Genomic DNA, 13,201 nt, shown 5'->3' with positions numbered 1-13,201 from the left:
GTCATCCTTCAGGTGCATCTTGGGTTTTAGACCGATACACACCTTGAGGGCTACTAGCTATATATCTCGGCAAAGAATAAATTGCACCAATAAAAAATATTGACAAAAAATTGGCCCACAGTCGGGGTGGTGCACCACCTCGGAAGCAGTCTGGCATAAAGCTCGGGCGCTTGTGGCTGGCTCCACAGAGGGCATTTCCGGCATTAAGCTCGGCTAAACTCCTTCAACCTTTTTGAACCAAGGTGGTTTATGACACCTCGGATATAGTCCGGCGTTGGAGCTCGGATACAGTCCGGCGCTGGAGCTTGGACATAGTCCGACGTTGGAGCTCGGACACATTCCGGCGTTGGAGCTCGGAAGCGGTCCGGTGTTGGTACTCGTCTGAAAAAGATAGCTCGAATGCAGTCCGGCGTTGGAGCTCAGACGCAAGAGGGCACTGCCGCCTGGGAACAACTTCAAACCCGATGTGTGGCATAAAAATAAACAAGGCATTGATAAAGGCTGAAAACTTAAAGGGGCTCCTCGGACACCCGACGTATAAACTCTTCAGATGCACGTTATGAGGGCAAAGATTTACGACAAACAAGGCAATCTGGCCATACGGTTTTCTAAACAAAGGCACGCAGAGAGATATGTTATATCACTGTTTAACATAATAAATGTCTTCCAAAGAAAATAATCCCGCTATCGGTTTCTTTATTTGGGTTGTCATGCTAAGCATGATCATGAAACCTCAGATCTAATGTAAGAGCAAAATATTGAGGATTTAGTTTGGGAGGCCAGTTACTAGCCCCCTGTAGTGTTCGGCGACAGTCGAGGTCAAGCCGTAAACACTTCGGCCAATGTTATGAATGGCCAGTCATTTAACACAGCCATCGGATCGCTGACCAATTTACGCTTATTGTGACAGTCAGTTTTCGGCTTTCTCCACTGAGGTGCTTAACCAAGCACATTTCTTTTTTTTCCAATTTTCGGATTGGCACCGAACACTTGATCTTGTTCGGACGTCGAGTTTTTACTGACGTTTTTTTGTTTGTTTTTCCAAGCTTATGGCACTTTCAAACTATTTGTGTGTTTTCGACACAAGTCTCGCAGTGCAACACCGGACACCTTTAGAGATTTGGCAAAACATTCTCATATATTGCTAAATATGCATCAGTTTCGAATTGTGTCTTCGGTCAATAGTTGGGTTGCCCGGCTCCTGCGCTTGCCTCCTACGTTCCGCTTTGTTCGTCTAGGTGTGCAAAGGGAGAACCAGTGCGATTGTGCTTCCAGCTCACATGGTTAAGCACCTCAGTGGAGAAAGCCGAAAACTGACTGTCACAATAAGCGTAAACTGGTCAGCAATCCGATGGCTGTGTTAAATGACTGGCCATTCATAACATTGGCCGAAGTGTTTACGGCTTGACCTCGACTGTCGCCGAACACTACAGGGGGCTAGTAACTGGCCTCCCAAACTAAATCCTCAATATTTTGCTCTTACATTAGAGCTGAGGTTTCATGATCATGCTTAGCATGACAACCCAAAGAAAGGAACCGATAGCGGGATTATTTTCTTTGGAAGACATTTATTATGTTAAACAGTGATATAACATATCTCTCTGCGTACCTTTGTTTAGAAAACCGTATGGCCAGATTGCCTTGTTTGTCATAAATCTTTGCCCTCATAAAGGCTTTATAAAGTAGGAAAAACACTCCTCGGCTACTGGCCGAGGAGGTGGAAGCCGATGGTCGGTCAACAAAGTTTTGTACAATGCGGATCTGAGCATTAATGATGTAAAGTACTTGGATACATAGAATCATTACACATAATTTGTGATTTTACTCTGGATATCGATCCTTAATTCAGCCACCCGTGCCCACATTAAGGCTCAGGGGCTACTGGGCTTCGTGCTTATCATTTACTAATATTAAAGGGGCGTATCGATCCCCTGATCTGGTGTTGCCACCCGACCAGTGTCTCGGGGGCTACTGCATTGGCAATCCAGTGCAGAAAATTTAAGTGCAATATAGTTTTCGAGGAGATTATGATCCTCAGGTTGGTCGGCAGCACCCAACCTGAGTCTCGAGGACTCTGCACACCGCTTTTTGTGTCCCGAAGTATTCTGTCGAGCTAGGAGTTGATCCTCGGACCGATTTTGCAAATCAACCTGAGTCTCAGCGGCTACAGGGATCAGCGGTCTTATGTCATCCTTCAGGTGCATCTTGGGTTTTAGACCGATACACACCTTGAGGGCTACTAGCTATATATCTCGGCAAAGAATAAATTGCACCAATAAAAAATATTGACAAAAAATTGGCCCACAGTCGGGGTGGTGCACCACCTCGGAAGCAGTCTGGCATAAAGCTCGGGCGCTTGTGGCTGGCTCCACAGAGGGCATTTCCGGCATTAAGCTCGGCTAAACTCCTTCAACCTTTTTGAACCAAGGTGGTTTATGACACCTCGGATATAGTCCGGCGTTGGAGCTCGGATACAGTCCGGCGCTGGAGCTTGGACATAGTCCGACGTTGGAGCTCGGACACATTCCGGCGTTGGAGCTCGGAAGCGGTCCGGTGTTGGTACTCGTCTGAAAAAGATAGCTCGAATGCAGTCCGGCGTTGGAGCTCAGACGCAAGAGGGCACTGCCGCCTGGGAACAACTTCAAACCCGATGTGTGGCATAAAAATAAACAAGGCATTGATAAAGGCTGAAAACTTAAAGGGGCTCCTCGGACACCCGACGTATAAACTCTTCAGATGCACGTTATGAGGGCAAAGATTTACGACAAACAAGGCAATCTGGCCATACGGTTTTCTAAACAAAGGCACGCAGAGAGATATGTTATATCACTGTTTAACATAATAAATGTCTTCCAAAGAAAATAATCCCGCTATCGGTTTCTTTATTTGGGTTGTCATGCTAAGCATGATCATGAAACCTCAGATCTAATGTAAGAGCAAAATATTGAGGATTTAGTTTGGGAGGCCAGTTACTAGCCCCCTGTAGTGTTCGGCGACAGTCGAGGTCAAGCCGTAAACACTTCGGCCAATGTTATGAATGGCCAGTCATTTAACACAGCCATCGGATCGCTGACCAATTTACGCTTATTGTGACAGTCAGTTTTCGGCTTTCTCCACTGAGGTGCTTAACCAAGCACATTTCTTTTTTTTCCAATTTTCGGATTGGCACCGAACACTTGATCTTGTTCGGACGTCGAGTTTTTACTGACGTTTTTTTGTTTGTTTTTCCAAGCTTATGGCACTTTCAAACTATTTGTGTGTTTTCGACACAAGTCTCGCAGTGCAACACCGGACACCTTTAGAGATTTGGCAAAAACATTCTCATATATTGCTAAATATGCATCAGTTTCGAATTGTGTCTTCGGTCAATAGTTGGGTTGCCCGGCTCCTGCGCTTGCCTCCTACGTTCCGCTTTGTTCGTCTAGGTGTGCAAAGGGAGAACCAGTGCGATTGTGCTTCCAGCTCACATGGTTAAGCACCTCAGTGGAGAAAGCCGAAAACTGACTGTCACAATAAGCGTAAACTGGTCAGCAATCCGATGGCTGTGTTAAATGACTGGCCATTCATAACATTGGCCGAAGTGTTTACGGCTTGACCTCGACTGTCGCCGAACACTACAGGGGGCTAGTAACTGGCCTCCCAAACTAAATCCTCAATATTTTGCTCTTACATTAGAGCTGAGGTTTCATGATCATGCTTAGCATGACAACCCAAAGAAAGGAACCGATAGCGGGATTATTTTCTTTGGAAGACATTTATTATGTTAAACAGTGATATAACATATCTCTCTGCGTACCTTTGTTTAGAAAACCGTATGGCCAGATTGCCTTGTTTGTCATAAATCTTTGCCCTCATAAAGGCTTTATAAAGTAGGAAAAACACTCCTCGGCTACTGGCCGAGGAGGTGGAAGCCGATGGTCGGTCAACAAAGTTTTGTACAATGTGGATCCGAGCATTAATGATGTAAAGTACTTGGATACATAGAATCATTACACATAATTTGTGATTTTACTCTGGATATCGATCCTTAATTCAGCCACCCGTGCCCACATTAAGGCTCAGGGGCTACTGGGCTTCGTGCTTATCATTTACTAATATTAAAGGGGCGTATCGATCCCCTGATCTGGTGTTGCCACCCGACCAGTGTCTCGGGGGCTACTGCATTGGCAATCCAGTGCAGAAAATTTAAGTGCAATATAGTTTTCGAGGAGATTATGATCCTCAGGTTGGTCGGCAGCACCCAACCTGAGTCTCGAGGACTCTGCACACCGCTTTTTGTGTCCCGAAGTATTCTGTCGAGCTAGGAGTTGATCCTCAGACCGATTTTGCAAATCAACCTGAGTCTCAGCGGCTACAGGGATCAGCGGTCTTATGTCATCCTTCAGGTGCATCTTGGGTTTTAGACCGATACACACCTTGAGGGCTACTAGCTATATATCTCGGCAAAGAATAAATTGCACCAACAAAAAATATTGACAAAAAATCGGCCCACAGTCGGGGTGGTGCACCACCTCGGAAGCATTCTGGCATAAAGCTCGGGCGCTAGTGGCTGGCTCCACAGAGGGCATTTCCGGCATTAAGCTCGGCTAAACTGATTCAACCTTTTTGAACCAAGGTGGTTTATGACACCTCGGATATAGTCCGGCGTTGGAGCTCGGATACAGTCCGGCGCTGGAGCTTGGACATAGTCCGACATTGGAGCTCGGACACATTCCGGCGTTGGAGCTCGGAAGCGGTCCGGTGTTGGTACTCGTCTGAAAAAGATACCTCGAATGCAATCCGGCGTTGGAGCTCAGACGCAAGAAGGCGCTGCCGCCTGGGAACAACTTCAAACCCGATGTGTGGCATAAAAATAAACAAGGCATTGATAAAGGCTGAAAACTTAAAGGGGCTCCTCGGACACCCGACGTATAAACTCTTCAGATGCACGTTCGTGATCCTCAAGATCGAAGAAGATTTGTTGAACCAGTTTTGAAGACCGACGACCGAAGATGAAGAACAGTTCAGAAGAATCGAGGAGCGTCCCCAACTTGAAGACCGGTTCTGGGGGCTACTGACGGTGTCCTGGACTAGGGGGTACTCACCATGCCGTCTCCCGGTCAGTTTGTAACGCCCTCGATGCGGCTATATTTCCCACGTGTCGAAGCACGACTTAGAGGCATAACCGCATTGAAAGCAATATCGCAAGTGAGGTAATCTTCACACAACCCATGTAATACATAAGGGAAAGAGATACATAGTTGGCTTACAATCGCCACTTCACACAATTACATGAATAAAGCATTACATCATCCAGATACAATCAAGGTCCGACTACGGAACCAAAATAAAAGAAGACTACCCCAAAAGCTACACAGATCCCCAATCGTCCCGACTGGGCTCCACTACTGATCAACTAGGACGGAACAACATAAAGGACAAGATCTTCATAGAGCTCCTCCTTGAGCTTGGTTGCGTCACCTGCACGGTAACATCGGCACCTTCAATATGGTTTTGGAAGTATCTGTGAGTCACGGGGACTCAGCAATCTCACACCCTCGTGATCAAGACTATTTAAGCTTATAGGAAGGGCAAAAGGTATGAGGTGGAGCTGCAGCAAGCGACTAGCATATATGGTGGCTAACATATGCAAATGAGAGCGAGAAGAGAAGGCAAAAGCACGGTCGAACAACTATGACCAAGAAGTGATCCTAGAACAACCTACGTCAAACACTACTCCAACACCGTGTTCACTTCCCGGACTCCGCCGAGAAGAGACCATCATGGTTACACACGCAGTTGATGTGTTTTAATTAAGGTCAACTTTAGGTTTTCTACAACCGGACATTAACAAATTCCCATCTGCCCATAACCGCGGGCACGACTTTCAAAAGTTCAAATCCCTGCAGGGGTGTCCCAACTTAGCCCATCACAAGCTCTCACAGTCAACGAATGATATTCCTTCTCCCAAGACATTCCGATCAGGCTCGGCATCCAGGTTACAAGACATCCTCGACAATGGTAAAACAAGTCCTGCAACACCTTCCGAATGTGCCGACAAATCCCGATAGGAGCTGCACATATCTCGTTCTCAGGGCACACTCAGATAGGTCAAGCTACGAGTAAAACCAACCCTCAAGTTTCTCCGAGGTGGCCCCGCAGGCTGCCCAGTTCGGACCAACACTCAGAGGAGCACTGGCCCGGGGGGGTTAAAATAAAGATGACCCTTGAGTCTGCAGAACCCAAGGGAAAGAAAAAGGCTAGGTGGCGAATGGTAAAACCAATGTTGGGCATTGCTAGAGGAGTTTTATTCAAGGCGAACTGTCAAGGGGTTCCCATTATAACCCAACCGCGTAACGAACGCAAAGTCCGAGAACATAACACCGATATGACGGAAACTAGGGCGGCAAGAGTGGAACAAAACAACTACCATAAGGCCGAGCCTTCCACCCTTTACCAGGTATATAGATGGATTAATTAAATAAGAGATATTGTGATATCCGAACAAAAATCCATGTTCCAACAAGGAACAAACTCCAATCTTCACCTGCAACTAACAACGCTATAAGAGGGGCTGAGCAAAGCGGTAACATAGCCAAACAACGGTTTGCTAGGACAAGGTGGGTTAGAGGCTTGGCTTAACAATATGGGAGGCATGATAAGCAAGTGGTAGGTATCACAGCATAGGCATAGCAAAAGAGCAAGCAACTAGCAAGCAAAGATAGAAGTGATTTCGAGGGTATGGTCGTCTTGCCTGAAATCCCGCAAGGAAGAAGAACGAGTCCATGAAGAAGATAAACGGACGTAGTTGAACGGTTCTTCACAAACGCGACGTTATCGGAACCAACCCGAAGAAGAAACGCCGGAAAGAAACACACAACATAGTAAACAACCAACACATGAACATGGTATGATATGCGGGATGCGGTATGTGGTGCATATGCATGATTTGGAAAGGAAAGAATGAACCTGGCCTCAACATGGAAAACCAAGAGTGCCACTGGAAATGTGAGGTGATTTCGGTTGAAATCGATATGAAGATCGCCGGAATCGGATGCACGGTTCAGAAATGGCAAACAAAACGAATATGGCACCGGTCTGCGATAAACAGCAAGTAGTCATCTAAATGCATCAAGTTAAATAAGCTACAGCACTCAAACATGGCAACAAAATACATGGCAGGGATCCACTCAAGATGCTTGACAAAAGATGAACACTGAGCTACGGCTAATTCACTCAATAACAGGTTCAAACAAGCATGGCAAAAGTGCAAACGATAACAGGTTTCAGATGCATGAGCCGAACATGTTTGCAAATAAAATGCACATGATGACATGATATGACATGCATGACACGCAAGCAATGACAAGGCAACAACAACGAATAATTGGAAGACACCTGGCACATCGGTCTCGGGGCGTTACAACACTCCACCACTACGAGAGGATCTTGTCCCGAGATCTAGCATGGCACCGGAGGGAAAACGGAAGAGAAAGAGAAGAGATAAAACTAAGTTGCTTTTCTGACAAACGAGTGAAACCAAAGAACCTTGAAAAGTTTAAGCCATTTTGAGAAAAGAATACAAGGGAGATGAGCTAAGTTGAAAGCACTCCGTTAGGAAAGAGGAACGAGGAAGAACAAAGTTGAAAGCACTCAGGTAGGGAAGAGTAATAAGGAAGAACAAATTCGAACAGCACTCCGGTTAGAAAGATATGCAAGGCTTGATAAAATGAAAGAACTTGAGCAGCGGGCACACACTCCGGTTAAATGGATAAGCACGAAAAAAACATGATCCAAGATGATGAGAGAAAAGAGCAACATCACAATGGCTCCGGAACAAAAGAATATAAGATAGATAATTGAAATAAAAGAATGGAGAAGAAAATGCCATCTTATGCCACAAAAGAGCTTGAGAAGGCATCCTTAGGAGACAGGTCAAGCGGAGTTGTTGGAACACCAACAACGAAAATAATACGCTTGATATGGTCTTATGGAATACATCTCAAAATATGAGGTGACAACCTGCCACTCACGGGAAAAAGAATTGGATTGGTATGAACAAGGAGACGAGAAAATATTTCACCGGGAGGATAGATGAAGAACTTGGGTCACTTATAAACACCATAAATAGAAAAATCCTTAGGGAAAGCTTTAGGTGAAATATAACCCAAGATAACTCCAACGAAGAGGTTGATGGATTTAAAATACCCCATTCTTAACAACCTGTGAATCATGAAACATGAACTCAAATTATCAAGATTGGCATAATACCACCTCCAATGATATGGAAGAAAGAATTGCACTCCGGATAGCAAGATGAATAATGCTTGAACTCCTCTGAAAAGAAACTTGATGAACACTTGGAGAAGGAATTAAATCATTTAAGAACCATCATGTAGAGTCTCCATGAAGAACTCCGGTAACAAAAGAATGATCAAACGAAAGGAAAGAGAAGTTGAAAACACAAGGTGAATTCTTGCAATGATTAGATGGATCTCCGTGATAATTAGAGCATGGAACTACGGGAAAGAAAGACGAGCACTTGAAACCAAGAATTTAATCATCGTGAAAAACTCCGGAAGAAAAGATTAACATATGGATGAAACAAGAATAAGAATTACATTGTGCTTATCCTTCACCAATTCAAATTGATGACAAGCAATGGAATTGTCATACTACTTATTCTCGTAGAAAGGATTAATATAGATATAGCGCAAACTTGAGGAAGGTCTTCCACGAATCACCGATCGGGTTGAAACAACGAATAAATTAATATGATAAGGAAGGAAGAGAAATCTTAGACGAACCACCGTAAGGATTGAAAATGAACGAATAAAAGATAACAAAACACCGGGAAGAATTGAAAATGAATGAAGTAAAGGGATGAATCACCGGTAAGAATTAACGAATGAACGAACAAACTTGAGACAACTAGATACAAGAGAACGAAGAGATCATGAACTGATTAGAGGATATTTGACCATGCACCGGTAAGATTTGGAGAACGAGAGCTGAAAGCTGAATAAGAATGATCCCGAAATGATGACCTTCGGAAAATCGAACTGAAAGACTCTTGAAATGATCCGGATGGATGAAAAGAATTCTCACAATCAAAACAATTATGGGAGGATGGCATCAAAGCTAGAATCACGAATCTTTGGCAGAACGGATAAGATTGTAGAGAAACTCTTCTTCGGTCCTCAAATGTTGATAATGACGACGAGAAGCACCACCATAAATTGCTGAGATACTCCGGGATGAAAATTAGAAAGTTGAACCAACGATGAAAAGAATTTGAAAGATCTTTGTGAAAGACATAAGACTGATGACAGTTCATTATTATGTCAAACTTCAAAACAATTTAGGATAGCTCCGGGAAAATTAGAAGAGTCAGGTAAGATCCTGGAAAAGACCTATGGGTTAGGGCCCACTCAAAAGATACACCATTGAAAAGATTACTTGAAAAGAGAGATTGCACCGGTTGAATTAAAAGACTTGAATGAGATAACAGCCTCGAGATAGGTTGAACGGATCTTGAATGACAAGATGAGCCTTCTGATGTATCTTCAGGGCACCGGAACAATTGAATAATGAGAAGTGGATGATTATGAGGTGCAACGGCATGAGAAAACATTTGAAACCAGGAAAAGGGATATGATCAACACCAAAAGCTTGAATTGAAACCACCGGAGAAGAAAAAGAACGGAGAATGATGAACTACAAGCTCCGTTAGAATCTTCATGAGAAACACCGGATAAGAATGGAGAGACTTCCATCGATAAAATGGATAGTTGATTAAGAAATCTGAATCCTCGAAGAAAAAAGGGTGGGTGGGTGGGAAAAACAAAGTCAACTTGGAACGGATGAAGACAACTCCGTTGAGAAGAACTAGTAATAGATCTTGCTGATGTTGAAATGATCGGATCCACTTGAAGAGAAGCACACCGGTTGAAAAGGATTGACATGACAGTCTCGATTATCATGAAGGTTTGGTATTCACATAGGAGTATGAGAACACCGCTTAGGAAAAGTATGGAATCAACATTTGACTTCGAAGCAACTCAAATACCACAACTCAAAACAAAAACAAAGGATTGGCTTGCAGAATAAGCCGGAACAAACATATGATAGAGATTTCGTCCGAAGTTTTCGTGGTGGGGCCTACACGGGCTCGATCGTACATCACCATCATGTACAAGGCAGTGCACATGACATACGAAGCGTCCCCGAGTCGGCATAGCCAAGGACTCTTTAAGACACAATAAGACCACTGTAAAACCAACCGTGAATAGGCGGACCACTAGACGTCGAACCCCAATGTCATAGCATACATCTGTCGAAAGATATCCTAAGAGCTACTTGAATTCCCACTTATAAACTCCCGAAACTTTCCGGTTATGCAATCAGGTGTTGAGGATACAGGGGAAGCATAATATCTCACCCAAACTAGGAAATCCTACATCCAGCTGTATTCATCCTTCAACACATAACCAAGAAACCTTCGGAAATCGTTTACCTCAACCTTCGAAAAGCATCCGTTATACGAGTTATGGCAATACTCTCGAACTCCCGCCCCAGTACTGGGTGGCGTCGAGGTTATCTCACCAACAACTGCATAAAAGAGATTTTCGATGTCGGCGAAACTAAACTCAGGTATTCCAGAACTGGAACGATAAAATTGTGACGACAACACCTCGGAGCTCAACTCCCCGAGACACTGCCACAACCCCTAAATGTCAGGAGGCACCAAGAACAATGTTCTCGTCACGAAACCATCGGAATGATTCCAAGATACCCGCGTGATCCTAAAAAAATTTAGTCAAATTTGAGAAGAGAAGAGTCAAAACTCTACGTTAGGATACCTTACCAGAGCGATGAAGGGACTGGGGAGTAAAAATAATTCCTAAACTCTCCGATATATATAATTCCTAAATGACTCAAAACATTTCTAGACTCAATAACGCCAGTGATTCGATCAAGCAGGGAGCTCCTAAAGTCGGGGAAGCCTCTTATACCAACTTGTAACGCCCTCGATGCGGCTATATCTCCCACGTGTCGAAGCACGACTTGGAGGCATAACTGCATTGAAAGCAATGTCGCAAGTGAGGTAATCTTCACACAACCCATGTAATACATATGGGAAAGAGATACATAGTTGGATTACAATCGCCACTTTACACAATTACATGAATAAAGCATTACATCATCCAGATACAATCAAGGTTCGACTACGGAACCAAAATAAAAGAAGACTACCCCAAAAAGCTACACAGATCCCCGATCGTCCCGACTGGGCTCCACTACTGATCAACTAGGACGGAACAACACAAAGGACAAGATATTCACAGAGCTCCTCCTTGAGCTTGGTTGCGTCACCTGTACGGTAACATCGGCACCTGCAAACTGGTTTTGGAAGTAACTGTGAGTCACGGGGACTTAGCAATCTCACACCCTCGCGATCAAGACTATTTAAGCTTATAGGAAGGGTAAAAGGTATGAGGTGGAGCTGCAGCAAGTGACTAGCATATATGGTGGCTAACATATGCAAATGAGAGCGAGAAGAGAAGGCAAAAGCATGGTCGAACAACTATGATCAAGAAGTGATCCTAGAACAACCTACGTCAAGCACTACTCCAACACCGTGTTCACTTCCCGGACTCCACCGAGAAGAGACCATCACGGTTACACACGCAGTTGATGTGTTTTAATTAAGGTCAACTTCAGGTTTTCTACAACTGGACATTACCAAATTCCCATCTGCCCATAACTGCAGGCACGACTTTCGAAAGTTCAAATCCCTGCAGGGGTGTCCCAACTTAGCCCATCACAAGATCTCACGGTCAACGAAGGATATTCCTTCTCCCAAGACATTTTGATCAAGCTCGGCATCCAGGTTACAAGACATCCTCGACAATGGTAAAACAAGTCCAGCAACACCGCCCGAATGTGCCGACAAATCCCGATAGGAGCTGCACATATCTCGTTCTTAGGGCACACTCAGATAGGTCAAGCTACGACTAAAACCAACTCTCAAGTTGCCCCGAGGTGGCCCCGCAGGCTGCCCAGTTCGGACCAACACTCAGAGGAGCACTGGCCCGGGGGGGGGGGGTTAAAATAAAGATGACCCTTGAGTCTGCAGAACCCAAGGGAAAGAAAAAGGCTAGGTGGCGAATGGTAAAACCAATGTTGGGCATTGCTGGAGGAGTTTTATTCAAGGCGAACTGTCAAGGGGTTCCCATTGTGTGTAAGGAACGCAAAGTCCGGGAACATAACACCGATATGACGGAAACTAGGGCAGCAAGAGTGGAACAAAACACCCGGCATAAGGCCGAGCCTTCCACCCTTTACCAGGTATATAGATGCATTAATTAAATAAGAGATATTGTGATATCCCAACAAAAATCCATGTTCCAACAAGGAACAAACTCCAATCTTCACTTGCAACTAACAACGCTATAAGAGGGGCTGAGCAAAGCGGTAACATAGCCACACAACGGTTTGCTAGGAAAGGTGGGTTAGAGGCTTGGCTTAACAATATGGGAGGCATGATAAGCAAGTGGTAGGTATCACAGCATAGGCATAGCAAAAGAGCGAGCAACTAGCAAGCAAAGATAGAAGTGATTTCGAGGGTATGGTCATCTTGCCTGAAATCCCACAAGGAAGAAGAACGAGTCCATGAAGAAGACAAACGGACGTAGTCGAACGGTTCCTCACAAACGCAACGTTATCGGAACCACCCCGAAAAAGCAACACCAGAAAGAAACACACAACATAGTAAACAACCAACACACAAACATGGTATGATATGCGGGATGCGGTATGCGGTGCATATGCATGATTTGGAAAGGAAAGAATGAAACTGGACTCAACTTGGAAAACCAAGAGTGTCACTGGAAAGGTGAGGTGATTTCGGTTGAAATCGATATGAAGATCGCCGGAATCGGATGCACGGTTTGGAAATGGCAAACAAAACAAATATGGCACCGGTCTGCGATAAACAGCAAGTAGTCATCTAAATGCATCAAGTTAAATAAGCTACAGCACTCAAACATGGCAACAAAATACATGGCAGGGATCCACTCAAGATGCTTGACAAAAGATGAACACTGAGCTATGGCTAATTCACTCAATAACAGGTTCAAACAAGCATGGCAAAAGTGCAAACAATAACAAGTTTCAGACTTAGTGAAATTAACAGGATGTCAAGAATTTATCATCACGA

Source organism: Triticum aestivum, chromosome 2A (genome assembly GCF_018294505.1).
Source record: "Triticum aestivum cultivar Chinese Spring chromosome 2A, IWGSC CS RefSeq v2.1, whole genome shotgun sequence".
Lineage (NCBI taxonomy): Eukaryota > Viridiplantae > Streptophyta > Magnoliopsida > Poales > Poaceae > Triticum > Triticum aestivum.
Note: the sequence above shows the minus strand (reverse complement) of the source record.